The sequence below is a fragment of the Pongo abelii genome, chromosome 11 (assembly GCF_028885655.2).
Source record: "Pongo abelii isolate AG06213 chromosome 11, NHGRI_mPonAbe1-v2.0_pri, whole genome shotgun sequence".
NCBI lineage: Eukaryota > Metazoa > Chordata > Mammalia > Primates > Hominidae > Pongo > Pongo abelii.
The window spans coordinates 138,417,001-138,444,926 of NC_071996.2; the positions used below are offsets into that span (position 1 = coordinate 138,417,001).

At 43.5% G+C, this 27,926-nt stretch overlaps 2 long non-coding RNA genes across 3 annotated transcripts in view; one reads left to right on the plus strand and one right to left on the minus strand.

Moving 5' to 3' along the window:
* The window catches only part of LOC129058172 (uncharacterized), a 40,783-nt gene extending 17,153 nt beyond the window's left edge, over positions 1–23,630 (minus strand). The window contains exons 1-4 of the long non-coding RNA XR_008523120.1: positions 23,571–23,630; positions 23,341–23,438; positions 22,732–22,848; positions 16,825–16,879 (exon numbers count right to left, since the gene is read on the minus strand). This is a non-coding gene — a long non-coding RNA (uncharacterized LOC129058172). The remainder of the gene's footprint in view (positions 1–16,824; positions 16,880–22,731; positions 22,849–23,340; positions 23,439–23,570) is intronic.
* Positions 23,631–23,702: 72 nt separating this feature from the next.
* Positions 23,703–27,884, plus strand: LOC129058173 (uncharacterized). Of its 2 annotated transcripts, none has more exons than XR_008523121.1 (2): positions 23,703–25,219; positions 27,661–27,884. It is a non-coding gene; the product is annotated as an uncharacterized LOC129058173 (long non-coding RNA). The 2 variants fall into 2 exon arrangements; XR_008523122.1 differs by having other exon boundaries at positions 23,704–24,454.
* Positions 27,885–27,926: the final 42 nt, after the last annotated feature.

Sequence of the window (27,926 nt, forward strand, 5' to 3'; positions counted from 1 at the left end):
TCACTAAAAAGCTTAGGTTAGGGCCGGGCACAGTGGCTCACGTCTATAATCCCAGCACTTTGGGAGGCTGAGGCGGGTGGATCACCTGAGGTCAGGAGTTCAAGACCAGCCTGACCAACATGGTGAAACCCCATTTCTACTAAAAATACAAAAATTAGCCGGGCATGTTGGCATGCACCTGTAATCCCAGCTACTTGGGAGGCTGCGGCAGGAGAATCACTTGAAGCCGGGAGGTGGAGGTTGCAGCGAGCTGTCCAGCCTGGTTGACAGAGCGAGACTCTGTCTCAAAAAAAAAAAAAAAACTTAGGCTAAACCGTTCACCTGAAGGTCTCAGTGTCCTCCAGTTTTCATGTACGAAGATGGCATTTCCACCTTCTCAGGACTATCATCTCAAGAGCAGACTCAGGCACAGTCCTTTCATATTGACTCCTGCTCTACATTTCATCACCTTTTAGAGAATGCTCCCAGAACAACAAAAGACTGTTTGCAGTTCTAATGATTTTCTCACTGACCTTTGACCATGCAGACAACACTCTGTTTTCTCTATCCCAAAATGTGTCTGTGCATAATGCCCTGTGACGTTCACCTCTATCTTTGAGTTGCATGAATTAGGGATTAGAGCCTCAGTGAACGCTGCTGCCCTTTTCAGGTTGTTTCAAATCTGCAGGGATTTATTTGCCCCATTTTATGTCAGTAACTTTGCCTTTGCAAGCTTTACCTAGGCTTCTTTAAAAAAATTATTTTTTTAACTTACAGAATATAATCAGAGCAAAGCTTCAGAGCTGTGGGGCAGGGAAGACTAATTGGTGTTTAAACCACTTTGAAGCTTTTAGTCCAAGGGCAGTAGCATCTCCATAAATGTCAGTATCCAGGGGCCTGATTTCATTCCAAGAATATGATTTGTGCAGTTTGCAAGTTGTTTTCTAATTGTAGCATGTGAAGAACTGTCGGCTAGAGTCTAGATTGATTCTGCTGAGAGCCCAGAGACACAAATCCGTCTTCATTTGCCCTCCTTGTTTCGCGTTTAGATGGTCACAGATTTCATCTCCAAGATATTTCAGAAACACTGTTTTCCCTGGGGTCTCCACCCTTCGTGACCATCCATGAGTCCTCCCATTAAATGTAACCAATTTCTGTATCTTTTTGAACTTCAAAATAGTTCACAATCAATTGTCTAGATAAACTTCACATCTCATTTAAAATGGCAAAAAGGCGAGAGAGAAGCTTGCTTTCTTCTTGAGTCTGATTACATAAAATTCTCAACTATGTAACTTTTTACTTTAAACTACCCACGGCAGCATGAATGGTATGTCTCAGAAAAGGCAAAAATAATAATATTTGCCAAACTCACTAAGGTAATTATTCCTGCCTTATAAATAACAATACTTGACAAATATAAAACACCTTCACATCAAAGTCACTCACACTGTGTTTAAAAAATTGAGGTTGATATCTCTGGGTCCCTGTCTGAATAGCCAGATGCAGTCTCCTGGGGCAGGGCAGGGAAGGAAAGAGAAGCAACGTTTACTGAGTCTCTCGTGTGTTCTTACATGTTTAACCCCATTTAATTCTCACAATAACCCGGAAGTTATAATTTTCCTATTACAGAGGAGGTAACTGAGGCTCAAAGAGGTTCTGTACCTTGCCCAAGGTCATTCCTGCTAGCAGAGGCAAGGTTTGAACCCATCTGGCTCCCTGCAAGGGGTGTCCCATGTGAGAGATAAAGAAAAGTCCCTTGGGACCTGTCACCTTGAGCAGTAGCCTAACTTCCTGCTGAAAATTCTAGCATGTGGCCTAGAAATTGGAGAATTAAGCAAGTCAGAGAAAAAGAGAAACATCCATGAAAGAAGTGGCAACGGACCATCTTCAGAATGACCCAACCTTGGTTCTCAAAGGGCATCTGGTTGTTCCTCAGTGTCACTGGTAGGACACAGAGAACACCTGAGGAGGTGTGGCCAGAAGGCACTGGGACTTCAGAATACAGCAAGGCAGGAAAATAAATAGAGCCATGTCCAGTCCAAACTGGAGTAAGGGACTTGAACCCTTGGAAGCTGGCTTGAGCGGTGTCCTAGGATGTGTTAAGGTCACAGTGGATCCATGGACAGAAGATGGTGGAAGGGCTTTATGGGGGAGTCCAAAGAAGAGGGTTTGGGGTCAGAGCAGAGGTCAAGATTCAGGGGCAAAACAATGGTGTTCAGAAAGTCAGAGTACAAGCTCAGGGGAGAGGTGGTCTGGACGAGCCCTGTGGGAATAGCAGTGTATTAGTCCGTTTTCACGCTGCTGATAAAGACATACCTGAGACTGGGCAGTTTACAAAACAATGATGTTTAATGGACTTACAGTTCCACACTGCTGAGGAGGCCTCACACTCACGTTGGAAGGCAAGGAGGAGTCGGTCACATCTTACATGGATGGCAGCAGGCAAAGAGAGAACTCATGCAGGGAAACTCCCATTTTTAAAACTGTGAGATCTCATGAGACTTATTCACTATCACAAGAACAGCATGGGAAAGATCCGCCCCTATGATTCAATTACCTCCCACTGGGTCCCTCCCACAACATGTAGGAATTCAAGATGACATTTGAGTGGGGACACAGCTAAACCATATCAAGCAGGTGCCCAGCTGCTGGGCTAAGAAGGAAGGGTGAGCAAGGGGTCAGGGCTGGGATTTTCTTTTCCCAGCCCCGTCCCCCAGCATGGTCAGTATTATCTCAGAACCTGAGCAGGACCAAGCCCTCCAGTGCGGTGCCTGGCCTGCTGCACTGTGTGGCTCTAAGAAGGTAGGGCCTGACCAGAGTCCTCAGGACCCGTGTGGGAACGCACTAAGCTAGCAAAAAATGCACCAGTTGACAAACAGATGGGAAATTAGAAAAGAAGTAGAAATTTCCTGTAACCAAAAACAAATAAAAGCCTGAAACTGAAAGTTGAGGCTTTTTCCTTTGGAAAAGATGTCCCAGCACTGACTTTTTTCCATGACTGGCCATTAAAGAGGCAGGCTGGCGGGGAAGGGGATGTTTCCAGGGCTGGCCCCACCCAGCGTGGTTACAAAGCACAGCCGCTGTTTCAAGCTTAGGGAGAATTTTGGTGCATCAGGCCTAATGCGGTGACTCATGCCTGTAATCCCATCTCTTTGGGAGGCCAAAGTGGGAGGACTGCTTCAAGTCAGGAATTCAAGACCAGCCGGAGCAACATAGCCGGATCTCATCTCTACACAAAATTTAAAAATTAGCTGGATGTGTTGATGTGCACCTCTTGTTCCAGCTACAAGGTAGAAAGATCACTTGAGCCCAAGAGTTTGAGGCTGCAGCAAGCTATGATCACACCACTGCACTCCAGCCTGGGTGACAGAGTGAGACCCCATCCCCAAAAATTAACCAAAAAAATGAAAAAAAATTGGTGCATTAAATTGAGAGGATGAAGTGGATTACAGACGTGGAAATAAAAGTATGGAGGTGAGAGGTTGGAAAACACAATGAATGTACAGATAACATTGAGCAAAACAGTTTTTCGGGTGCAGGCTGCACCTCTGGAATTGGGGAAGGAGATGCACAAAGAGGGCTTGTGAGCAGCACTGGGGTGGGTTCTGAAAACACGCTTCTCAGCCATCACATACTCGCTGCAGGCTGCGCATGACTGTTGGGCTTGCCCCATGATGGAACACAGTCGATAGCTAGGTGGGGCAAATGGGCTTCTTTCACTGCTCTCCGAAAAGAAGACGGTGGCTTCCCCATTAAGCACTGCATCTGCTGAATCATGAGGTCTGAGCGTCCCTCCAAGCAAAATTGCAGATGCTGCCCCTGCAATACCTATGTGTCCCAGAACGTTTGACAGGGGGAGATGCCTTGGAGCGCTCCCTCAGACAATTTCTGGACAGGATGAGAAAATTCGGCTCGTCAATATCTGTCATTGCTTACAACATACAGGCAAGCATGCTTCTGGGATATTGAGAAAATAAGAGAACTTCTCTGAATTGCTTTAAAGGAAAATTATAGCCCTCTCTTTCTCTGCTGTCTGACACTGAAACACTGTTTTCTCCATTTTGCTACATAGTCCTCTTTTCTGATGTTTGTCTTTTTTTTTGACTAATATTTGTATTGGTAAGAGGTGCTTTGGAATTTGCACACATGAAGAAATAAAGAGATTTTTCCTCTACATTTCTAATATTCAGCTGCTCTCTTACCTTTCTTGTCCAGGTATTTTGACTTTTAAATTCTCTAGATGGTTTCTCTTTCTCTTTCTTTCTTTCTTTCTTTCTCTTCCTTTCTTTCCTTTCTTTCCTTTCTTTCCCTCTCTCTCTCTCTTTCTTTACCAAGTCTCACTCTGTTGCCCAGGCTGAAGTGCAGTAGTGTGATCTCGGCTCACTGCAACCTCCATCTCCTGGGTTCAAGCAATTCTCCTGCCTCAGCCTCTTGAGTAGCTGGGACTACAGGAGTGTGCCCCCACACCACCTGGCTAATTTTTGTATTTTTTTTTTGTTTTTTTGTTTTTTGTTTTTTGTTTTTTGAGATGGAGCCTCGCTCTGTCACCCAGGCTGGAGTGCAGTGGCACAATCTCAGCTCACTGCAAGCTCCACCTCCTGGGTTCACGCCCATTCTCCTGCCTCAGCCTCCCGAGTAGCTGGGACTACAGGCGCCCGTCACCACGCCCGGCTAATTTTTTTGTATTTTTAATACAGACAGGGTTTCACCGTGTTAGCCATGATGGTCTCAATCTCCTGACCTCGTGATCTGCCTGCGTAGGCCTCCCAAAGTGCTGGGATTACAGGCATAAGCCATGCACCTCGCCTAATTTTTGTATTTTTAGTAGAGACAGGGTTTCACCATGTTGGCCAGGCTGGTCTTTAACTCCTGACCTCAGGTGATTTGCCCGCCAAGCCTCTGCCTGCCTAGGCTCTGTAAATTATGTAGTCAGTTCTGTTCAGCATTTTCAAAAAATCCCTCCTCTCAGAATTCTGAGGACACAACTCTACTGCCTGCTGGATTTTTATTCTGTGGAAGTCTGAAGCCAGGCTTGACTGGTTGTTTGGGGTTACCTGACTTTTTGTTTTTATTGCAGTTGTTGCTCTTATTTATTTACTGCTCCTATTTACTCTGGGCCCCTTCTTTGTACCTAAAACATCCAAGTGTCACAAAGCTAAGTCTCGGTGTCCCGCTCTTCTAAATAATTGGACTTTGTTTTAATGAACCTTTTTAACCTAAAGGCCAACTCTTTCTTTAGCTCAAGAGAGTTTCTATTTGTTCAGTGTTTCCTTTCCATGTGTTCTGTACTTTCTTACATGTACATGCCACATCCTTAAACTATGGGTCTTTTTTCCTCCCATCATTTTCACTTCCTCACCTTTTTCATACCCTTGACTTTTATTTTTAGGCACAAGAATTTGTCACATGCATCATCTACTTCACTGATTGGGTTTTCTGCAGCCTTGAATCTGTTGTTGCTGCTTCCATCTGGGATTTTAAATTCTGCTATTGTGCTTTTTTCATCTTCTCACATTATTGCCTGATCTTACTGTTCTTTCTCTGCCTGTTTGCCTTTCATAGGTGCAATATCTTTCTGCATCTTTTAAGGAACACATGGTAGAAAATTTGTAACATCTCCTTTTTCTTACATAACTGTACTTCATCGGAAGACATTTGCTCTGGTTTCTTTTGAAGTCCCTTATTTCATTGATGACATGGTTTGTCTGTGTCCCCACCCAAATCTCATCTTGAATTGTAGCTCCCATAATCCCCACATGTTGTGGAAGGGACCTGGTGGGAGATACTTGAATCATGGGGACGGTTTCCCCCATACTGTTCTCACGTTAGTGAATAAGTTCCACAGATCTGATGGTTTTTTTAAAGGGTTTCCCCTTTCACTTGGTCTCATTCTCTCTCTTGCCTGCTGCCATGTAAGATGTGCCTTTGCTCTTCCTTCCCCTTCTGCCATGATTGTGAGGCCTCCCAGCCATGTGGAACAGCGAGTCCATTAAACTTCCTTTTCTTTATAAATTACACAGTCTCGGGTATGTCTTTATCAGCAGCATGAAAACGGACTAATAAAATTGACTAGTGATTTTCTCTATAATATTGCTTTGCCAAGCTATTAATTAGCTCTCTCTTTATTACTTCTTGTAAACAGTAGTCACTGATTGTTTATTATCAGGAATCAAGATGGATTCTGACACATATTATCTGGATCCCTTCCAGCATCTTTTAGACTCAATAAAATTTGAAGACATTTATAGAGATTTCGATAGCCAGATCAGGTATGCAGCATGTTGCCGAGACTAAGGAAGGAAACTGATTGTACGAGTTCATTCTCACACTGCTATAAAGAACTACCTGAGACTGGATAATTTATAAAGAAAGAGGATTAGTTGACTCACAGTTCCGCATGGCTGTGAGGGAGGAAACTTACAATCATGGCAGAAGGCAAAGATGAAGCAAGCCCTGTCTTACATGGTGGGAGATGTGCCAAACAGTTTTAAACCATCAGATCTCATGAGAACTCCCTCACTATCACAAGAACAGCAAGGGGGAAATCCACTCCCATAATCCAATTACCTCCCATCAAGCCCCTCCTCCAACACGTGGGGATTACAATTGAAGATGAGATTTGGGTGGGGACACAGAGCCCAGCCATATCACTGAGCCAGCAGCTGCGGCAACACGGAACATTGCTTAGTCCAGAGAACCTTTTTCCATGCTTCTTCTGACATCAGCAATTAATACCAGTATATAATATCCAAAATATCTCCATTTATCAAAAAATGACTTGATTTATGAAAACTATAGAATAGTACACACCGTACCATTGTACTGCAAAGGAATGGTACTGTACATATTATTTTGTAACTTGTTTTTTTTCACTTACTGGCATATAGGGTGTATCTTAGACACATTTCTATTAAAATACATGTAGGTCTTCTTCATTCCTTGTCATGGATGTATAGCATTCCATTAGATGATACCAAATTCATCAACCTGTTCCAGACTGATGGCACTTAGGTTGCTTTAGGGCTACTTGGTTTGTTGGTTTTATTTTGTTTTGCTTGCAATATAATTTAGTGGAGCCCTCATTATTTCGATATTCTCTTACAATTTTTTTTTTCTTTGAGGTGGAGTCTCACTCTGCTGCCCAGGCTTGAGTGCAGTGGCGCAATCTCGGCTCACTGCAACCTCTGTCTCTCGTGCCTCAGCCTCCCAAGCAGCTGAGATTATAGGCACTTGCCACCACACCCAACTAATTTTCATATTTTTAGTAGAGACGGGATTTCACCATGTTGGCAAGGCTGTCTCAAACTCCTGACCTCAAACGATTTGCCCACCTTGGCCTCCCAAAGTGCTGGGATTACAGGCATGAGCCATTGCACCCAGCCTCCCTTAAATATTTTTAAACACAAATTAAGGCTTTTACACAAATGTCTCCAATATTTTCATTTATGTAAATAAATTTTTTTAGAATAATACTACCTCTGGGATGTGAGGCCATGGAGGGGTCAATGTGGAAGGAATGAGCTAATATATTTCACTTTCAATCCTTTGCTACTGTCAGTTTTTACAACTAAGTGTAATGCTTTTCTAATTTTAAGCAAGATATATACATAGATAATGCTATAATAACATTTTTACAAAGACAGCCTTTTTCTTTTTCAGGCCTGTGTCTCAGGAGATGTATCTAAAAGTTAGATTACTGGGTTAAATGGCACAATCCTGAAAGTGTTATACCCACTCTCATGGTCTGGAGAGATCTCAGAGGTTTAACATTCTGCCTGTGGTTCCTACCAGCAGGTAAAAATAGAGATAGCCATTGCATTAGTCTGTTATCACACTGCTATAAAGAACTGCCAGGGCGGATCATGGGATCAGGAGTTAGAGACCAGCCTGGCCAACATGGTGAAACCCCGCCTTTACTAAAACTACAAAAATTAGCTGGGCATAGTGGCGGGCACCTGTAATCTCAGCTACTGAGGAAGCTGAGGCAGGAGAATCGTTTGAACCCAGGAGGCAGAGGTTGCAGTGAGCTGAGACTGCGGCATTGCACTCCAGCCTGGGCGACAAGGCGAGACTCTGTCTCAAAAAAACAAAACAAAACAAAACAAAACAAAAAAACTGCCAAGACTGGGTAACTTATAAAGAAAAGAGGTTTAATTGCCTCGGCCTCTTCAGCCAGTTCCACTGACGAGGCCTCAGGAAACTTACAATCATGGCAGAAGGGGAAGCAGATGCATCTTACATGGCAGGAGGTGAGAGCAAGAGCGAGAGGAGGGTAGAGGAGAGAGGAGACAGGAGAAGGGTGGAGAGAGAGACAGGGAAAGAGAGCAGGAAAAACTGTCATTTATAAAAACATCAGATCTCATGAGAATTCACTCACTATCAGGAGAACAGCATGGGGGAAACCACCCCTATAATCCAATCACTTCCCTCTCTCCACTCGTGGGGATTACAAGTCCCTCCCTCAATACTCAGGGGTTACAATTCGAGATGAGATTTGAGTGGGGACACAGAGCTAAACTGTATCAGCCATACTCCACTGTGTTGTGTCTAACAGTGGAAGCTCCACTCATGCAGCTAGTGTGAAGGATGTGATCTTAAAATCCATTCAAAAAGGCTCAACTGGTAGAAGTGCTAGAATGGGTCCTATGTGATTCAGCTCCATTCTTGTCCACTTGCAGCTCTGGATCGAAAACCCAGAGATGAGTGACATTCTGTTCTTATGGGTGCCCAGAGTGGTAGCTGGTGTATTTGAGGATGGCAGATAGTGCTATAAAAGAAGAGTCCCGTTGAGACTTTGCTCAAACAGAGCCCCCGCCTGTCTGTTGGAGATTCTTTGTTTCACCCTTTTCTGTCCCTGGCTCTGTCCTCCAGCGGGCCTCCGCAGTAACCAGAGCCACAGCTTCTTTGCTCACATCCAAATGGAGAAAAAAAAATGGCTGAGCTTTGCACTGCCTGGGTCACCCCTAACTCAATCCCTGCCACCAGGCTGCAGATTTCTGTAGCAGTTTGTTGCCCTAACACAGGATAACTGTGATTGGTTGATATCAATCAAGATATGCCCCTAAAGACCCAGAGGAGCCAATCTCAATCAAGCCTTGGCTGCAGCACAGTGAGAAGTCCCCTGGCATGGCCAGGAGAAACCTACTTTGCCCAACAGGTAGGTATTTTCCATGACTTGAAAGGAAAAAGGACCAATATGTACTGAACCTATATTGTGTACTGACTAAGGAGCTTTTACCATTTAATTTAACCCCAACAGTCCTTAGGGGGAGGCCTTGCTATCCTTATTTCACGGATAAGAAAACTTTAGCTCAGACAGTATGAGTCATTTGCTTAAGGTCCCATAGCTAATATGCATCAAAGCTTGTCTCACCGATTTCATATGCTGCTTGGTACAGCTTGTTAATGACCCTGAAGTCCATCCAAGCTAGGCCTAGGAAATACATTTTAGATCCTATTCCCCCGAGTTTTGTTGTTGTTTAAAAGTCATGTAGAGTATTTGGAATATATACATATGGAATATGAACATATATATATATAAACCATATATATATAAACATATATATATGGTTTAAACTAAAGTTGGAAGGAAAACTAAAGATACGTTTTTTCCAGTTAAGCATCTTCTAACAGTTTAAGTAATTGGTTTGTGCTATCAGATTGTGGTCTAAATCAGATCACAGGAATGAATCATAGCTGACGTAATGCACACATGTCTTAGTAGAGCTATTATGTGGTACCCAGGTGCACTGAATTTTGCAATATGAAACCAGAGCTCTGCCCTTGACCCCGGTAAGCAATTATGGCATCATGAACTAGGCACTTGGATGCAGTTCAAAGTTGGATGCAGAACAAGTTACGAAAACGCAGGGAAAGTAAACTTCGGAGTTCCAGAGAGGTCACTCAATCTCCTCCTGGCCTTGCAGAGATGCCGATATCAGCTCCATGTGAAAACTGGTGGGGAAAACCTACAAGTCCAGGCTTTCATTTTTCCTTTAAAAGAACAGGGGTTGTCCTGAGTTGTGTAGCCTCTGGGATGGTGAGTCTTCCAGAAAATTTGCTCCCAGGGGACTTCACGGAAGGAGAAATTCCCTTCAAACTTGGGCTTTTCGGTTCTGTTACTAGCATTTGGGATTGGACCAATAGCCCCTGATGGCAATTCTGGTTGGGCAGGGGAAGTGTGAGAGTGTGGTGGGCAGGTGGGTAGAGGTGGGAAAAGAAGCAAACGGACAGAGACATGCAGGCTAATGTGGATGGTGGAGATCTCCCAGCAAGGGCAGCACTGCCTGCAGCAATGCCAGAAAGACAGCCAGAAAGAGAAGCCTTCTGCAACCTTAGTTCTTTTTGCTCAGGAAGTACTAAAGTTAGAGTCTGCTGTCTTTTAAAAAGAAATGATGTTATTTCACAGATCCGTACATTTAAATAACAAATAAGCCAAGACAAAACAAAACAAAATGTGAAGTCCTAAAATTTAGTTAAGATACATTTTTCTTCCAAGAGACTGCATGGAAATTTTGTTGTTGAAATAATTCACTGTGCTGAGCTTCACTTGAAATGCTTAAATACCTTGAAACCATTTCCATTTTTGCCTTTACTCAAAATAAGTGATTACTTTCTAATGAATGAAAAGCCCAGTATGTGAAAAGTATGGCTTAGGCCAATAAAAAGGGAGGTAACAGCATTTTAGTAGTTTCTCAGAAGCAGTTAAAAAATGACACAATGAAGTTTAATAGGCTGAGGAAACATCACACCCCATCATTTAAAACTCAGCAATGCCAAAAATACCCAGGGGTGAAAAGAGGTGAGGAAGACTGACAAAAGATTATTGCTTGAAGGATTGCCTTTCCTTGTACGGGTACCTACCCAGGGCAGTTGCCCCAGGTTCATGCAGGGGTGGCCATATTTTGTATCACGTGATCCTCAGCCCACAAGCTGATTGGACCAGAGGAGGCCACTTCCCCAGAGGCTGATCAGAACACCGTGATACAGCTCCCTGCAGGGGGCGCTGCGCTGTATTTGCAGCCAAATGCAAAATGAAACTGTAAGTGCTCTCATTCAAAAAGCATGAGAAACGTGCCGTGGAATGTAGTAAAAGATAAGGCTTTTCCCTTTTTCTGCAGTCTCTCAATTTGTCATGGTGTTTTTACTTTGCTACTTGAAGTCGTTTTGAGTAAAGACAGAATACAATTTTAAATCATTAGCATGAATTTTACCATTACTCTTCATATTGTGCAATTTCACTTTTAAATACAAACATAAGTACATTTAACTCATACGCAGCATCACCAAAATTACACAATTTGTATTTTGTGGCTTGTACATGCAAATATATTTCATTCTTAGCAGAACATTGGAAACACTACAACACATGAACTCAACTGTTTTTATTTCACTTCTTGGTGCACACATTTTCTACTAACAACCTCTACTTTTGGCTTATTGATGAATAAGGGAAGACTTTAAAAAAAAAAAAAAAAAGGAAAAAGCAAGTTTGGCTCTCTTGCCCTTTCCTTCTAAGTCCTCATTTTCAGCATAAGGGTTTAGCTGGCATAGCTGTGAAGCCTGAATATCTGAGACAGATCTCAGTTAATTCAGGAAGTTTATTTTGCCAAAGTTAAGGACATGCATCTGTGACGTAACCTCAGGAGGTACTGATGACATGTGCCCAAGGTCATCGAAGCACAGCTTCTGAGAAACCATTAAAATGGTGTCACCTCCCCTTTTATTGTCCTAACCCACACTTTTCACATACAGGGATTTGCATTCATTAGAAAGTAACCACCACCTAATTTGAGTAAAGGCAAAAATGGAAATGTTTTCAAGGTATTTAAGCATTTCAAGTGAAGCTCAGTACAACGAATTATTTCAACAACAAAATTTCCATGTAGTCTCTACAGAGACATGAGACATCAATCAATATATGCAAGATAAACATTGGTTTAATACTGAAATTCCAGGTCATAGGTGGATAAGAGACAAATAGTTGCATTCTTCTGAGTTTCTGATGAGCCTTTCCAAAGGAGGCCATCAGATATGCATTTATCTCAGTGAAGAGTGGGATGACTTTGAATACAGTGGGAGGCAGGTTTGCCCTAAGCAGATCCAGCTTGACTTTTCCCTTTAGCTGAGTGATCTGGAGGCCCCAGGATTTATTTTCCTTTCACGTAAGGAAGTCACATGAGTAACAAAGGACTTGACAGAGTCCCTTGGTAATTCATGTTTCTCACAGTGCCATTGACTTCCTCCAACTTCTAGAGCAAGTCCTGGATCTAGTGACATACGTACTGAATAAATGACAGTGGCAAGCAGAGCAAAACTCATGGGGCCAAAATACTTTCATTTTTCCACTTTTTTTTTTTTGCTGGCACTTTGTGTTGCTGTGATATGTAAACATAGATGTCAATTTCCAACACTTTCTCCTTCCTTTTATTAAAAAAAAAAAGTTACTGCGTTTCATCGTGATTCTTTAAGAATTATTGTTTTGTGTTTAGATTTTCATTGGTTAAAGATTGAAACTGGGCCCCGTGCCGTGGCTCATGCCTATAATCCTAGCACTTTGGGAGGCCAAGGCAGGCGGATCACCTGAGGTCAGGAGTTCAAGACCAGCCTGGCCAACATGGTGAAACCCCGTCTCTACTAAAAATACAAAAAAATTAGCCGGGCCTGGTGGTGGGCGCCTGTAATCCCAGCTACTCGGGAGGCTGAGGCAGAAGAATTGATTGAACCCAGGAGGTAGAGGTTGCAGTGAGCCAAGATCGCACCATTGCATTCCAGCCTGGCCAATGAGAGCAAAATTTCGTCTCCAAAAATAAAAAAAGATTGAAAAAGATTGAAACTGACTGCCAGGCATGGTGGCTCACCCGTGTAATCCCAGCACTTTGGGAGACCAAGACGGGCGGATCACTTGAGGTCAGGAGTTCGAGACCAGCCTGGCCAAGAGTGAAACCCCATCTCTACTAAAAATACAGAAATTAGCCAGGCGTGGTGGTGCACGCCTGTAATCCCAGCTACTCGGGAGGCTGAGGCAGGAGAATCGCTTGAACTGGGGAGGCTGAGTTTGCAGTGAACCGAGATTGCGCCACTGCACCCCAGCCTGGGCAACAGAGCAAGACTCTGTCCCCAAAAAAAACAAAACAAAACAAAACAAAAATGTATCATTTTAAATTAGATTTACTTGTTTAATTATTTACTAATTGACAGATTTACCAGACTCAAAACTTTAAATTGTTTAAGAATGAAATAGAAGCAAAATTCTCCCTTCCTTCTCTGCTGCCTTATCCTCTCTTTCCGCCCTCTCCCCAGATGGATAACTATTGTTATCAATCCCTTAGTTATCTTCTGAATTTTTAAAATATACATCTAAAGTCTGTTAAATTGTGACTCCAAAATATATTCATGTCCTAATCTTCAGTATTGATGAATGTGACCTTATGGGAAAAAGGATCTTTATCAGCAGATATCATTAAGTTATCTCAAGATGAGAGCACTCTGCATTGAGGAGAGGCCCTAAACCCAACAGCAGGTGTGGGTTTTTTTGGGGATTCTTTTGTGTTTTGTTTTTTTTTTTTTTTGAGATGGAGTTTCACTCTTGTTGACCAGGCTGGAGTGCAATGGCACAATCTCGGCTCACTGCAACCTCTGCCTTCCCAGGCACAAGCAATTCTCCTGTCCTGGCCTCCCAAGTAGCTTGGATTACAGGCATGTGCCACCATGCCTAGCTAATTTTTTTGTATTTAGTAGAAACGGGGTTTCACCATGTTAGTCAGGCTGGTCTCGAACTCCTGACCTCAGGTGATCCACCTGCCTGGGGCTCCCAAAGTGCTGGAATTACAGGCGTGTGCCACCACACCCAGCCGAGGTGTTCTTTTAAGAGAAGAGAAAGTCAGACACACAGAGAAGAGGGCTATGTGAGTCACCGGCACAGATGGAAGTGAGGCTGCCATAAACCAAAGAAGGCCTAGGACTGCCAGACGCTGGAAGAGGGAAAGGGGGACTCTCCTTCGGGCCTTCAGAAGGGGCCCACGTGGCCCTGCTCACACTTGATTTCAGACTTCAACCTACAGAATTGTGAAAGAATAAAACTCTGTTGTCTTTAAGCCATTGTGGTTTTGGCAATTTGTTATAACAGCCCCAGGGACGGAAAACAACATCTAAGCAATGCAAGAATATATGCTTTTTTGTGTGATTTTATCCTTAAAAGGCTTCACCTTTTAGTGAAGTTATCTCTTTAGAGAAACATAAGCCGTTCTCAAGGAGGTATGGATCTCACTGAAACAATGAACTTAATGATTGCCACGTCCCACTCTCATCACCTCTGCCAGGAAGGGATCTGAAGGCTGAACCATATCTTTTCCAGACACTGTGGCTGAAAAGTGTTGCACCTGTCACAGATTCTAAGGGCCGCCTCCAAGAAGGGAATACCTATGCCTGCTGCCAATGCGAAGCTGAGAGAAAGTCTTTTTATTCCCAGAAGGAGGGCCGCATTCATTGACTTTCGTTCACCATTCAACAGTAGTTCTTAGAATGTGTCACCTAGTCTGCTATCACAAAAATCCAAAGCCTGAATAGTTTTTAAACCATAGGAAAGTTGGAAGAAAAATATTTTCTACTCCTTAATAATGCCAGGGCTTAATTATACACTTCTTGAATTGCAGCTTCAGGGAATTTCAAAACACATAATTTAGCCTTCTTCTACCGTATGAAATATTCTATTGGAACAAACAAGATTGGGGCTATTATATCAAGTTCATCTTACCCAGACAGTAGAAGCAGTAATTCATACTTTCAGAGAGAGGGAGAGAGAATTTGCCTTAAGTGGCCAATTTTAACTTCTGCAGATTCTAATTTTTAACATTGGGGTTAAGCTCCAGTCAATGCTGAAAATAAATGTGTGTTGCCTGGAGCCAAAGGCGGAAAATTGTGAGTCTCGGGAATAGTACCAGGCGTTAACTCTTTCGTTGTAGGACAGTGGGAATGCAGGGGCAGTAAATGAGAGGTCGAGGTGGTCAGAGCACTGAGGAGACCTGGGACATTGGGGGTGTGGGGCTTCTTGGAAAAACAGCTATTTTTTACTTGGCACAGAAACACTTCAACATTTTAACAACCATTAATGTGTTCTGGTCCATGTCAGCCAGATACACTTCTAGTGATATGATTATAAACAACACATTCTACCCAACACTTTTACACCCATCATCCTGTCTGACTCTTGTACCAAAGGTCTGAGTTCACTGGGTTCAGTGTTATCCATGACACTGAAGGCTCCAGGACGCGAAATGACTCCACCAGGGTGGCCCCAGCAGTAAGTTGTACTTGCAGGCCCTGAGCCCATATTTTCAGATTTCAAATCCAGCCCTCTTTTCATTAAATAGCAGCTACTTTTTAAATGAGATTAAATCTTTCCAGCCTAGGCATACAACCAAGCCAGTTCCATTTTGGATGAGAGAACCAAAGAAAGCCATACCAAAGCCAGAGAAGAAGCAGGGAGGATCAGAGTCAAGGATGGCATGGGAGTTGCCATGAGGATACATTTTTAAAACTGAGAAGCCTCAAGCCTCTCTTGTGGATGAGAACCTTAAAATTGTGACTGAGGAGTAGACAAGCTGAATGTAGACCTCTTTTTTTTTTTTAGATGGTGTCTCACTCATTCGCCCAGGCTGGAGTGCAGTGGTGAGATCTTGGCTCACTGCCACCTCTGCCTACCAGGTTCAAGAGATTCTCCTGCCTCAGCCTCCTGAGTAGTTGGGAGTATAGGCACCCGCCACCACACCTGGCTAATTTTTGTATTTTTAGTAGAGATGGGGTTTCACTATGTTGGCCAGGCTGGTCTCGAACTCCTGACCTCAAGTGATAGGCCCACTTTGGCCTCCAGAAGTGCTGGGATTACAGGTATGACCCACCGCGCCCAGCCTTGTCTCAGCAACTTACTTGATAGAAAGAGGTCAACATCAGAGTAAAGAAAACATGGCTACTTTACCCAATAAGTAGCAGAATGTGCTAACCCAAAATATCAAACAAAAATTGTCAAAGGGGATTTATGTTAATATATGGATGCCACCAATAATAGGTTATTTTACAGGAGAATGGGATTGGTTAAGGCACAACTTTGCATTGAAACTGCCATCGAAGAGTTTCCCTCTTTCAGGGGAAAGACAAGGATAGGTTGACCCAAGCCTCTCCCCAGAGGCTGGTCTTGACTTCTGTGCTGCGAGGGGCCACTAAAGATGTCTCCCAAGGCCAGGTCTAAAGATAAACAGTGGCCCGGTGCTTTTTTGCCATGGCTGAGGTTTCTGTCTCTTTCTACACACTCACAGGCAGAGGAAATGAAGTGTCTGTCTCTGAAACTCCAGTGAGCCCAGCCATTGCCAAGGCTGAAGCACGGTGTGTGCTGTGTGTGTACTTCTGCCTGCCGCATTTGCATATTTTATTACTGTTTTAAAGCTGAATAATGGATTCAGGTTCTGAGCAATAGAAACTCTACATAATTTATTAGCCAGGCCGGGCTCTGCTTTGTGCTCAGGTGAACCTTGCCCCACTTTCATCTGCGGCTGCTGCTGCTCTGTGAGAATGAGCCCAAGGCAGAGCCTCTGCAAACTGAGACCCAGGGTTAGGCAGGGAGAGGGGGAGATTGGTTCACACTACAGGATGTTTTTCCCCAGTAGCCAAGAAATGCATTGTCTGTGGAATGGTAAACAACACAGGGGGCTAGCATAGACTAACTAAACCTGAACTTGTGGGATGGGAAGGATGACCCAGTGGTGCCACATGACAGCAAGCTGAGAGATGTCATCGTGACGGTCACACGTTTAGTTTCGAACCAACCAAATGCAAATATTAAGGACCTACCTTGTGTTACATACCATGTTGAGGACTGCAGAGATCAAGTCAAAAGTGTCTCTACCTGAAAAAGCAAAGTAAATTAACAATATGTTATTAAAACGAATAAGAAAGCTAAGTAAGTTTTCAGGCCCAAAATTAACATGAAAGAGCCAATGGTGGAAATAATGTTAAACCCAGGATTTGCTTCAAAATAACTGGGGAGGTAGAAAGGATTATGTGGAGTAGGGAGAAAGGAAGAGTGGGCATGACTCAGCTTGGTTTGGGGAACACAAGGATTCCTCATTCCCCTCCCACAAGTTGCATTTGCTTTTGAAACTTTCCACTATAAGAAGTTTTATTTTCGAAAAACTATCCCATTCACATTAACAAGAATTATAAAACACATTAAATTATATCTACCAAGTAATGCGCTATGCATATATAAAGAAATCTTCTGTAACACCTAGCCCAAAGCTAAAAACCTAAAGAGAAAAACAGGATATTTTGGGATAGGAGTTTTTTTTAACCAGGAAAACATTGATTTTACCTTAATCTATAAACTCAATGTAATCCCAATGAAAACTCCTGCCAAAATGTATTGTATTGGACTTGGTGGTTCTATGAAAAAGTAAATAAATACATAAATAACAAAAATAAATAAATTAAAAATAATTTAAAATAATAAAAATAAGTTAAAAATAATTTATTGTAACTGATTAGTTGATTCTCAAGTTCATACGGAAAAGAAAATATGCAAAAATAGCAATGAAATTTTAAAAACAAAAATAATGAGAAGGAAATTACCTTATCAAGTATCAAAACATAGTATAAAGTAATAATTGAAATACTATAAAATTGGAACAAGAAAGGACATGTATTAATAGAATTAAATAGAGATTTCAGAGGTAGATAGATGTATATATGAAAATCTGGATTATATATACTATATAGAGAGAGCTAGCATTTCAAACCTTTCCCTTTCTGATTTGGGACAAGTTCAGTTTTCTATGTGGAAAAAATATACTTACATATATGTATTTATATGTCAATATGCTTATTTACCAATATATCTATGTTTGTATCCTACTTCCATGTTTATATCATTAGGCAAAATTACATGTTTATCTTAATATGCTTATATTTTCATACATTTTTACTTGAAAAATATGTAATTAATATTTGTTTATATATTCCATATAGATAAATCCTACCAGACTAAATAAGGTGAACAAAACAACATTTTCACCTGCCTGGAGCTCACAGTACGTATATATAAATGTAGTCATATATACATGCATGCGTATGTGTATATATTTGCTTAGATATGTATGTAAATACACATTTTGTATAGATGTGTGCCATGATTTAGATGTATGTGTCCCTCCAAAATTCATATGTTGGATCTTAAAGCCCAGGATGATGGTATTAAGAAGTGGGACCATTGGAAGATGATTAGTGTATTAGTCCATTCTCATGCTGCTATAAAGACATACCTGAGACTAGGTAATTTATAAAGGAAAGAGATTTAATGGACTCGCAGTTCCACATGGCTGGGGAGGCCTCGAAATCATGGCAGAAGGTGAAGGAGGAGCAAAGGCACATCTTACATGGCAGCAGGCAAGAGAGCTTGTGCAGGGAACTGCCCTTTATAAAACCATCAAATCTCATGAGACCTATTCACTATCACGAGAACAGCACTGGAAAGACCTGTCCCCATGACTCAATGACCTCGCACTGGGTTTCTCCCACAATACATGAGGATTATGGGAACTACAATTCAAGATGATATTTGGGTGGGGACACAGCCAAACCATACCAATTAGTCACTGCCTTCATGGATGAGATTAGGGCCTTCTAAAAGGGCTCAAGGAGTAAGTTCATCCTTTTTGCCTTTCCACTTTCCACCATGTGAGGAAGCAGCAATGAGGCACCATCTTTAAAGTAGAGAGCAGCCCTCACCAGACATGGAATCTGCCAGTGCCCTGATCTTGGATTTCCCAGATTCCAGAACTGTGAGAAATAAATTTCCATTATTTATAAGTTGCCCAACCTAATTGTTGTAACAGCCTGACCTGAGTCAACGTGGGTATTTTAGCAAGGAAGGCATTTAGTTTTGAACTAAATGTGCATGTATTTGTATGCATAATGGCAACTTGAACAGAGCCGTGTAGATACAAGAAGGTGAGTGGGGCAGGCTGAGGAAGGTTTCACAGAGAAAGGTGTCTAACCCCAGCTGCCTCAGCAAGAGAAGGACAGTCCAACCCAGGCAGAGCAGACCTGGGAGAGAGGCAGAGAGGCCTGAGGCTCCCCAGAGTTAACATGTGGTCACGGCATTCTGTGGCAGCACAAGGTGGCCCATGGTGGGAGAGGCCAGCAGTGAAGATGGAAAGAAATGGCAGAGCTGAGTCATGAATGTCAGGTATGTCTCACCCTAAGCTTAATGGGGAGCCAGCAAGGTTGTAGAAAGTGGGATGGCAGGAGGACATGACTAGGTGGGTGCTAGAAGGACCTCTCCCTGGGACATCTTGGAGACATGGTCACCAGAGACAAGCAGATGCACCTGGAAGCCAAAGGAGTGGGTCTGAAAGTCCAGGTGAGATGCTCAGCCTGCCACCTGGAAGGGTGGAATCTGCCAGTGCCTTGATCTTTGGACTTCCCAGCCTCCAGAACTGTGAGAAATAAATTTCTATTATTTATAAATTGCCCAGCCTGATTGTTGTAACAGCCTGAACTAAGACAACATATGTATATTAGCTAGGAATGCATTTAATTTTGAACTAAATATGCATATATTTATATGCATAATGGCAACCTGAAGAGAGTTAGGAATTGCCCATCCCCTGTCCAGGCCAAGATCACCTGGACAGGGGTTCACAACACTTTAACCCATGAGAGCATCTTTATGGTGGTAGACACATTAGCCCGAAGGCAGCTTCGCTTGCTCAGCCTTGGACATCCAGGCCTGACCTATGAGGGGCTGAGGAGCAAGTTGCCCACAGGTTCCATCTGATCAGGAGGTGGTGGCTGAGGAGGCTCTTGCAGGGTGTATGTATGATATTGGCCTTTCTGTTGTCCACCTCCACCAGACCACAAATGGATGGGAGGAGAATCTCGGTGACACGTGTCTCACCAGGGGAATAAAGAACATGCTTGAATTTCCTTAAAGCCAAGAAACAACAATTGCACCTCCCTTCTATGGAGTGCTTCCTGTGTATCAGGCACAGAAGCCCGATGTATTCTCATTTCATCCTCACATCAGCCAATATGCAATAGGTTGATAATCGTTACCTTTGTTTCTGAAGATGAAAAACAGGTATGGTGCAGGAGTGTGACCTGCTAAGGGTCACTCAGCTGAGCAATGGGAATGCCAGGCTTTGACCAAGTCCTGTCTATCTCCAGAGCACGTGACTTTGACTTTCACACCTGATTGCTTCTTTTCAAGGTGATTTCAACTAATCATTTACCTAGAAACATTTCTAATCTTTTATAACTAAAAGCGTTCTTAGGGAAATGCCATATCTCTTAACTGTTCTTATGCCAAAGTTTTCAAACCATTTCTTATCCCTATGACTCCGAATGCCATTTGTGGACTTGACTCTTGGGGGCAGCCCCACGTGGGCATTCTTTGGGCATCCACACAGCATGGGCATTGACAGGCTCTGCAGGCAGCCCCAGCAATGAGATGGAAAGGAGAGGGGAGCTGATGGGGCCAGAGGTGATATGGAAAAGAGATGACAACGACTAGACAGTTATTGACTGAGGAAACGTTATTTCGAATATAATTATTTTCTGAATATCTTCTTCCTGTCTCCAGTGTGCAATAAGATGGACACCATCAGGTATCTTTGGAAATCATCTATGAGTTGGAAACATTTGGGTATTGGAGAAAATTAGATAAATTCACTAGGGGAAAATTATCTTACTTTTATATATTTCCCAACCAGGACAAGTACACTCAAAATAAATTTTCTTTCAGTGGCTGCCACAAGAAGCCACAAAAAATTTTGGCACCATCATAACAGAAATAAATTTGCTTTTAAGGATAAAAAATATGAGTTAGAAGGAAAATCCTGATTGCTTAACAGATATGTCAATCTAAAATAACAGAGAGTGGCCCTCCAAAGAAATGAGTTTATTCAGGATCAGACAGAAGGGTTATAATCCAGATGTGCATGCTATGACTACTCATAGGCATATCTGGGGAGGCTGAGGCAAAGGGAAACCTTTAAAGGCAAAAAGGAGAAGTATGTGCAGGTTTTGAAACAAAAGTTTATTGGTTACAGGGCTTATCACAGGTGGCAAAGTGTGCACTGGCCAGCACTAGGAGAGGATCTTCACAGAAGTGGCCCTGACTGCAAGCTTGCGGTTTCGTAAGGCTACTTGCAAGGTTGCAGTTAGGACTGGCTGTTATTGGAAAGCTGTCCTCATAGAAGTGGGCTTAACTTCAGGGTTGTGGCTTGGGAGAGTCTCTTGTGATAGTTCTTCTTATAAGGCAAATATGCATGAGGGCTTTCCCTTCACGGCCTCCTGACTTCATTTTATTAGGATTTGACATAAGTGACTCTATATTGATTCTGACAACTTTCACAGATCCACACCCAGCCCACCCCCAACTGACGTCACCTAGGGGTCTTTGCAGCCTGTTATCCCCGAGGACTTTCCCTGGCCACCCTGTAAAAGTGTGGTCAAGCCCAAGAGTGGTTTCCAGCGGGCAGATGGGCAGGGTGAGGGAAGGATTCGAAGGCAGGTGCAGTCACTCTCTCCCCAATTTCAGCAGGGGGTGTGGGAATGGAGGGAGAAGTGCACGCCAGATTCATCATAAATTACTTCCGGACCTGCCTCTAGTTAGAGAACACACAGATTTCCAAATGGTATAGGTGACTAAGACGTACAATAGATGCTGTAAATTTGTATAAACACCAGTTATTTTGAATTTCAAATATTCTAGCAGGACAAAAAGGGATACGCTTTCCTCTTTATTCATTCAAATGTATTCTAGTCCTTTTGTTTGATAATGAATTTCTTACTTCTTCTGTGCTAGCTCACTCCTTACTTCTCCTTCTGAAAGGACCCAGTGAAAGCCTGAAATTGGAGACGGTGTAGAGGAGAAGGGACCAGAGAGATCAAAGAGGTCTAGAAGGGCTATGGATTCACCAGGTTCCATGGCCCAGAAATGTCAGAAATCCATCATTTCTCACCCTGTTCCCACTCTGTCCTCCCTCTCTCTTCTCTCAAAACCATAGCTCCCTCTAATTGCCTTCCCATGTCTGCGTTAACAAGAGTTCCTTCAGTCTCAACCACAAGCCAACGTCTTCTCTGCCATTAACAAGAGTTCCTTCAGTCTCAACCACAAGCCAATGTACTTCTCTGCAACTACTGTTGCACCAGTATGCTGGGTCTCCAGCCACCCACAGGGCCTTTGTAACACGAGGTCCCACCCTCTGTCCTGCACCACACTTGTCCTTGAGCCACCTTTGGTACAGCATCTCTAATATTTGGAAGTTTGAGATGGTGAGATGAAGAATAATTAACCAAGACTAAATGTTTGGAGGTTCCCTAGTTGAAGCCACTCAGGTGGAACGTATCACAGTGGTCACAAGGAAACGGCCCCTGCTGTGCAGGGAAGAGCTGTCATTCACACCAGGTGAGGTCAGGAATAGACTGGGGCTGCTATAAATAATCAGTGCATTTGACATCATTTTAACTACTCCTAGAAACGACCGATGTTTCAGTTGAGAACCTGTGATGTGTTGGTGAGAAGTCCATTAGAAAGTAATTATTGGCCAGGCGCGTGGCTTACACCTGTAATCCCAACACTTTGGAGGCCGAGGCGGGTGGATCACAAGGTCAAGAGATGGAGACCATCCTGGCCAACATGGTGAAACCTACTCTCTACTAAACATACAAAAATTAGCTGGTTGTGGTGGCGGTCACCTGTAGTCCCAGCTACTCGGGAGGCTGAGGCAGGAGAACTGCTTGAACCTGGGAGGTGGAGGTTGCAGTGAGCCAAGATCTCACCACTGCACTCCAGTCTGGTGACAGAGGAAGACTCTGTCTCAAAAAAAAAAAAAAAGATTATTTTTAATAAGGAATATTACTAAAATAATAATATAATAATATCAATATTATATTAATAACATTATATTATTATTAATTGTCCCCATAGCACAAATGAGAAAAAGAAGTGAGAAGGTTTGGGAACTTCCTGGAAAGAAGTCACTTAGGTATGTGATATTATGATATACTAAGAAACATATATTTTGGTCTTTGTCCCCAGTTTCTGGTATGGAGCTCCTAAAACCGTCGGGAATTTCCTAAGTGCTGGGGGTTACAGGAGTATCTTTTGTTATCAGAATCAGCCCTTTCCGCTGGGTGCGGTGGCTCATGCCTGTAATCCCAGCACTTTGGGAGGCCAAGGCAGGCGGATCACTTGAGGTCAGGAATTCGAGACCAGCCTGGCCAGCATGGCGAAACTCCATCTCTACTAAAAATACAAAAATTAGCCAGGCATTGTGGTGGGAGCCTGTAATCCCAGCTACTCACGGGGCTGAGACACGAGGATCACTTGAACCCAGGACGCAGAGGTTTCAGTGAGCTGGGATCAGGCCATTGCACTCCAGCCTGGGTGACAGAGCAAGACTCTATCACAAAGGAAAAAAAAAAAAAATCAGCTCTTTCAACCTTACCTGGGTTTACGCTACTGAAGTTACACTGATGCCCCCTAGATAGCTTCAAGACCAGAGGAACCACCCATGCAATTAGAAGCTAGGTACCTGGGGTTCCACTCCCCACCCTCCAGGGAGGGAAGAGAGGCTGGGGATTGAGCTAATCGCCAGTGGCCAATGATTTAATCACTCATGAGTACATAATGGAACCTCCATAGAAACCCTAAACCCTGGGGTTCTGAGAGCTTCTGGGTTGTTGAATTGCTTCAGGGCTGGGAAGACAGCACACGGCACCTGGAGAGAGAATAGAAGCTCCACGCCCCTCCGCATCCTTGCCCTGGGCAGCTCTTCCGTTGACCATTTATGAGCTGTATCCTTTATAATGAACCAGTAATGGTAAGGAAATCACTTTCCAGAGTTCTATAAGCGCTTCTAACAAATTATCAAACTAAGGAGGGGGCCTTGGGAATCCCTGATTTAGAGCTGACGGGCCAGAAGTGCAAGAGGCTGAGATCTGCGACTAATTGGCGTCTGAAGTGAAGAGGGTCTGTTAACTTGTGCGAGCTGCAGAAGCGCAACAGGCTGAGATCTGCGACTGATTGGCGTCTGAAGTGAAGAGGGTCTGTTAACTTGTGCGAGCTGCAGAAGCGCAAGAGGCTGAGATCTGCGACTGATTGGCGTCTGAAGTGAAGAGGGTCTGTTAACTTGTGCGAGCTGCAGAAGCGCAAGAGGCTGAGATCTGCGACTGATTGGCGTCTGAAGTGAAGAGGATCTGTTAACTTGTGCGAGCTGCGTGCTAGAACTGAAGTGAATTGAACTGAATTGAAGGGCACCGGCCGGTGTTGGAGAAGTGGTTGGTGTGGGAAAACGCCCCTCAACATTTGGTGTCAAAAGTGTTGTAGGAAATGGTTCAGAGGCCGGAAGAGCAGCAGCTGGAATGTGGACTCAGCCTCTCCCCGCACATTCACTGCCTCACCCAGCCCCTGCGCCTGGTGGGTGTTCACTACTTACATTAATCGATAATACTGAGAAAATTGCAATCGGTATTTTTTTTAAGCACCTAACTTGGTCCAAGTGCTTGAGTCACTCCCAAGGAAACTAAAAGGTGAAAGGAATTCAGATCTTTACTTCAGTGTCTCAAAAAATGCCACAGAGAAAATAGACAAGCACAGAGAAGCAAGCTTTAATAACCTCTTTTCCCTTCTCTTTCTTAGTATCTCTCTAAAACCAACCACTGCTTCTCACAGCACCATTCTCCCCTCCATATAAGCCCCTTAAAAAGAAACCTCATCAGGCCAGGGGCAGTGGCTCACACCTGTAATCCCAGCATTTAGGGAGGCTGAGCTGGGCAGGTCACCTGAGCTTGGGAGTTTGAGACCATCCTGGACAACATGGTGAAACCCTGTCTCAACTAAAAATACAAAAACTAGCCAGGCGTGGTGGTGGGCGCCTGTAGTCCCAGCTACTCGGGAGGCTGAGGCGGGAGAATCACTTGAACCCGGGAGGCAGAGGTTGCAGTGAGCTAAGATGGCCCCATTGCACTCTAGCCTGGGTGACAGAGGAAGACTACATCAAAAAAAAAAAAAGAAAGAAAGAAAAAAGGAAGGAAGGAAGGAGGAAAGAAGGAAGGAAGGAAGGAAAAAGAAAGAAAGAAAGAAAGAAAGAAAAAGAAAAAGAAAGAAAGAAAGAAAGAAAGGAAGGAAGGAGGAAGGAAGGAAGGAAAGAAAGAAAGAAGAAAGAAAGAAAAGAAACGAAAGGTAAGGAAAGGAAAGGAAAAGAAAAGAAAGAAAAGAAAAGAAAAGAAAAAATTCCCCAGAAAAACTCCTGGCCTTCTCTTCTCCTCCCTGCAAGTCTAGCAGATCTCGTAAATCCTCTCCTGCAGAGGCAAGCAGGCATTCTCTTTCAGGGTGTATCTTGACTACTTTGTATTTGTGCCAGTTTGTGAAAACACACATACGCACCAGGCATGCATGCACACAGGAACACAGACACATGCACACACACACGCACTCACACACACACACACTAGCCAAGTTGGAAAGAGAGAACCAGCAGAGTTGGCAAGAATTTCCCAGGCATAATGACGGGGGACAGATTGTGGACGGTATGCCATCATGGGGCTCGATTATGTTATTTTGTCTCTGGCACACAATCTAAAAAGAAACAAGGAGAGGGCCCCATGCCTGGCAGGTGATGCTGGACTGTCAGGTATGTGCCAGTCAGTCTTGAGAAGTCAGCCTCTGACCTGGAGAGGGAGGAGGGAGGAGGCCCCAGGTGTCTAGGTTGACCCACCCCCTCCTGATTTTCTGCCCTGAGGATGAAACTCCCTGGGGTCTCAGCCCAAAGAAGCTGCCACACCGTGTCAAAGACACCCACTGTCTTAATCGTTTGTTTGTATTGCTCTGGTTATATTTTCCATAAGATTTTGGTTCTTGTTATTTTGTTCACGTAAAAGATTTCTGTTTAATATCCTAATTTTTTTTTTTTTTTTGAGAGGGAGTCTCGCTCTGTCGCCCAGGCAGAAGTGTAGTGGCGCAATCTCAGCTCCCTGCAAGCTCCACCTCCCAGGCTCATGCCATTTTCCTGCTTCAGCCTCCCGAGTACCTAATTTTTTAAATTTTGTAATTGCCTGTTATGGCGTAGTGATATTTATGGAATATAGCTCTCAATGTTTTCTTTTAAATTATCTCTTTACTGTCCTGGTTTTACCTTTCTCTTGTTCATCATTGCTATAGATTGAATTGTGCCCTCCCAGCCAAGTTTATCTATTAAAGTCCTTATCCTCAATATCTCAGAATGTGGCCTGGTTTGAAAACAGGGTCGTTGCCAACACAATTCGTTAACATGAAGTCCTCCTGGAGTAGGGTGGGCATCTGATTCAATATGACTGGTGTCCTTGTAAAAGGGAACATTTTGACTCAGAGACACACAAGTAGAATGCCATGTGAACATGAAGGCCGAGGTTGGGGTGACGCTTCTACAAGTCAGAGAACCCCGAACATTGCAGGCAATCCACCAGACGCTGGGAGGGAGCCCTCAGAACTCTGGGAAGAAAGGAGCCCCCTGACACATTGATCTCGGACTTCCAGCTTCCAGAACTGTGAGAGAATAAGTTTCTGTGTTGAAGCCCCCAGCTTGTGGTTCTTTATCAAGGGTGCCCTAGAAAACTGACACAATCATTTAAAAATCACTTATGTTGTTCTTTCACTTTTTACTTTCTTTTGCTCCTTATATTTCAGTTTTGTCATTCCTACTTCATTTCTATTTTTTAAAGTCTACTTTTATCTCTGTGAATATTTGAATCTTTTCTTTCATTATTTTCAAACTTTATTTCTCTTGCTCCCTTGATTTTATTTTATTCTTTGTACCATGTAGCATATTTTGCCTCTGGTCCTCTCAATAGTTTACCAGGTTGTGTTTGTCAATATCATCGCCTCTCCTCTTGCTGGGGCTTGGGTTACAGGGAAGAAGTGGGCCAGGCACGGTGGCTCACGCCTGTAATCCCAGCACTTTGGGAAGCTGAGGCAGGCGGATCATGAGGTCAGGAGTTCAAGACCAGCCTGGCCAACATGGTGAAATGCCATCTCTACTAAAAATACAAAAATTAGCCGGGCGTGGTGGTGCACGTCTGTAATCCCAGCTACTCAGGAGGCGAAGGCAGGAGAATTGCTTGAACCCAGGAGGCAAAAGTTGCAGTGAGCCGAGATCGTGCCACTGCACTCCAGCCTGGTCAACAAAGCAAGACTCTGTCTCAAAAAATAAAAAGAAAAATAAAAAAAGAAGTGAGGCCTTCGCAGTGTGCACCCCACAAGCACCCAGAGTATTCGGTCTCTTTTTCCTTTCTCTCCACCTCCAATTTCCTCCAGTGAATCTCCTGTCTCCCTCAATGCTGATCTCTAAAAATCCTCCACGTGTTTATCTTGAGACTGCCAAGCCAAATAGTTTCTCCGAAGACCATTATGATTCCTCAGGTATGGGTTAAACATTTGACTATTGGAACATCTATTTTGTACATCATACACCATTGGGTCACTGAGCTGCCTCATGAGCATTGGCTCAGACAGCCTGGGTCAGGTTTAATGTTCTGCTCTCACCGTCTCAAACTCCTTAACAGCTTCTGCATTAGGCCCTGCAAATTACGTAACTGGTTCTGTTCAGCATTTTGAAAAATCCCTCCTCTCATGTCTTTAACCACCAGATGCTGAGAAGTCGCACAAACTTTGCGCTCTACGTGAGCAAGTCCACCAAGAAAGGACCATTGTGCAAGGCTCAGGCAGGATGTCCCCGAACTCCAGCCAGTCTCCATGGACAGAAGCTGAGGAGAGGCTCTGCAGCCAGGCTCTTGAAAGCCTTTCTAGCCAGCCTACCTCAAAAGTAGTATGTTTCTAGTAGGGCTGGAATGCATCAATTTGCAAAAATGTACTTTTATAATCTCCAATACCTAAAAGAGAGGGTTGGAAAAAG